Source organism: Saimiri boliviensis, chromosome 5, assembly GCF_048565385.1.
Source record: "Saimiri boliviensis isolate mSaiBol1 chromosome 5, mSaiBol1.pri, whole genome shotgun sequence".
Taxonomy (NCBI): Eukaryota; Metazoa; Chordata; class Mammalia; order Primates; family Cebidae; genus Saimiri; species Saimiri boliviensis.
The window spans coordinates 34,846,369-34,849,658 of NC_133453.1; the positions used below are offsets into that span (position 1 = coordinate 34,846,369).

The 3,290-nt window shown below is 33.6% G+C and overlaps 1 pseudogene; it reads right to left on the reverse strand.

Moving 5' to 3' along the window:
- Positions 1-2,281: 2,281 nt before the first annotated feature.
- Positions 2,282-2,549, reverse strand: LOC104650986 (U6 snRNA-associated Sm-like protein LSm5 pseudogene; annotated as a pseudogene).
- Positions 2,550-3,290: the final 741 nt, after the last annotated feature.

A 3,290-nucleotide genomic window follows, 5' to 3' on the forward strand; every position in this document is an offset into this window, starting at 1 on the left:
CACTCCCCATGCCTTCCCTGCCCACCCCAGACCCAGGCACCACTAATCTATTTTATATGCCTGTAGATTTACTTGTTTTTGCCGTTTCATAGAAAGGAAATTATATAACATGTGGCCTTTGGGACTGGCTCCTTTGATTTAGTGTGTTTTCTAGGTTTACCCACATTGTGGGATTATCAGAACTTCATTTCTTTTTGCTACCTTAACATAATATTCTATGGTATGGATATACCACATTTTATGCATCCATATATCAGCTGATGAATGGACAATGCTGTTGTGAATATTTGTATGCAAATTTTTGTGTGGCCATGTTTTTATTTCTCTTGGGTATACACCTAGGGAAGAGATTGCTGGACTGTATGGTAACTCTATGTTTGACTTTGTGAAGAATTGCCAAACTGTTTTCCAAAGTGGCTGCATTATTTTACATTCACACCAATAATGCACTGAGTGTTCCAGTTTCTCCATATTCTTGCCAGCACATCCTATTTTTTGCCTTTTTTATTGTAGGCATCCTAGTGAGTGTGAAGTGGCATTTCACTGTGGCTTTGATTTGCATTTCCCTATTGATGAATGATTTTGAGCATGTTTTTATGTGCTTGTTAACCATTTGTGTATCTTCCTTGGGGAACTTTCTATTCAGATCCTTTGCCCATGTTTAAAGTGGGTTTTAAAGAACTGAGTTGCGTTTCCCCCTTTGCTATTTTTTGGGTACAAGTCTTTTATCAGGTGTATAATTTGAAAATATTTCTCCCATTTCTACGGATTGTCTTCTTACTTTCTTGATAACATCATTTATAGCACAAATGTGTTTAATTTGGATGAAGTCCAGTGCATATATTTTTATTTTGTTGCTGTGCTTTGATGTGATATCTGAAAAACTGTTGCTCATTCCGAGGATAAGAAGATTTACTCCTGTTTTCTTCCAAGAATTTTGTAGTTTTAACTCTTACATTCAGATCTATGATCAATTTTGAGTTACTTTTTATGTGTGGTGTGTGCTATGGTTTGCTTATTTGACTTCTCCAAATCTCATGTTGAAATCTGATTCCTAAGGTTGGAGGTGGGGCTTAATTGGAGGTGTTTAGGTCATGGGGCAAATCTCTCAGGAATGGCTTGGAGTCATCTTCGAGTAATGAGTTATTGCTTCATTAGTTTCTGTTTGAAAGAGTCTGTCACCTCTTCTCTCTCCCTTGCCTCTGTTCTTGCCATGCAGTTTCTTGTTTTTTTTTTTTTTTTTTTTAAATAGTAAACCTGTTTAATAAAATTTATGTACACATTAGTATTGACATATTTGACACAGAAAGATATTCACCATTTAAATTCAAAAAATAACTTAAGTGGAGGGTAAAAACAGTATATTCAGGACAAGCAAGTAAAATGTGTTCTGAGACTAGGCTGAGAAAGTCTATGAAGATATACAGCAACGTATGATCAACTTTCTTTTTTTTGCCTATTTACAATTCTACGATGTGCATATATTGCCTGTTTATTTTGTTTTTAATAGGAATTCTTAACTTGGACTTAATTTATACAGTTCGGTGATCTTATCCTCAGTTCCTTGATTTGACCTGAGCCCAGAGTTCTTGGCTGCTTTAGTACCTTTTACCTTATAACTCTGTCTCCACTAATATCTTGGCAATTCAGCAATAACTGCATTAATTTAATAACCCTCTGAACTAATTTTACAAGCAAATAGATAAAATTTCTATCTTTAGGGTAATGCCAATAGATATTTTCTGCATTTTTTACAATGTGTATATATTACCTGTATATTCTGTTTGTTTTCAAGAGTAGTTCATGGAATTTGAAATCACTAGGAAAATCCTCATTACAAAACAACAGCATTTTAGTTAAATTTTCTAAGTGATCATTTCTGGTTGTTTAAATGTACCTGTTCAAATCAAAGTTCATCATTTTGTTTGGAACAACTTTTGTTTGAGAATCAATTGGTCATGTAAATGAGAAAGCAAATAGGCATATAATGACCAAAGTAAGTGGAAAAATAACTACAATCTTTGTTCCACTGGCTACTGCAATACAATAAATAAAATGACAGTTAACCAAAAACACCTTTATTTTCGTCTTTAAATAAGAAAATCTTCTTTTTCCAAGATAATAACGATTAACCTACAAAAATGGGTACACATCTTCAAAGCACTTCCCTTTAACAGGAAATTTAGCTTTACAGGATTTAAACATTAGAAGGTGAAAAAATAATCAATTTTCTTGTCATTATAAGACAAAACAGAATCTAGCATAAGTCAAGGAAACTCATTCACACTTCAGGTCCTTCTCCTCCAGGAACCAGCATTGTTATATTATTTCCATTTAGCAAAACCTGATCTAATTTAATCCTTCTTCCTTTCGGTGTGATTTCAAACTTAGTGACAACTTCCAGTACCATATTGACAAAGTCATCAAATCCTAGAGTACCAACAGTTTCCTTATCACTCTTCATCACAATGTGAGTTCTTGATCCTATACATTTGTCCAAGCTCTAACGGCAGCAGCTGCAATGGATTGGTAGTAGCATTAGCTGCCATGGCTACACCGGAAGTCTGTATTTCCATATGAATTTTAGAGTCAGCTTGTCAGTTCCCCTCAACTTCCCAAAACAGCCAGCTGAAATTTTGCTAGGGATTGCATTGTGTCTATAGATTAGTTTGGGAGTATTGCCATTTTAACACTATTAAGTCTTTCAATCTATGAACATGGGCTGTCTCTTCATTTGTTTACATCTTTACTTTCTTTCAACAATGTTTTGTAGTTTTCAGGTTGTAAATCTTGTCCTTTTTATTCGTATGTATTTTAATTTTTTAATACTAATGTAAATAAGATTTTTTTCTTAATTTTATTTTTGAATTGTTCATTGCTACTGTATGGAACTACAACTGATATTTATATATTGATCTTATGTCCTGCAACTTTGCTGACCTCCTTTATTAGCCTCATTTTTCTGTGTGAATTCTTTAGATTTTTTTCTAAATGAGAGATCATGTCATCTGTGGATGGAGACATAAGAAGTTTTACTTCTTCCTTTCCAATCTGGATGCCTTTTATTTATTATTCTTGCCTAATTGCTCTGGCTACTCCAATATAGTATTGAATAGTAACGGTGAGAGTGGACAACCTTGTCTTATTCTTACTCTCAAGGGGAAAGCAATCAATCTTTAATCATTAAATATGATGTTAATTTGGTTTTTCATAGATGCCCTTTTTTCTATCACTTGTTTGATGAGTATTTTATCATTGCATAATCTTGAATCAACACTACATCAATTAGG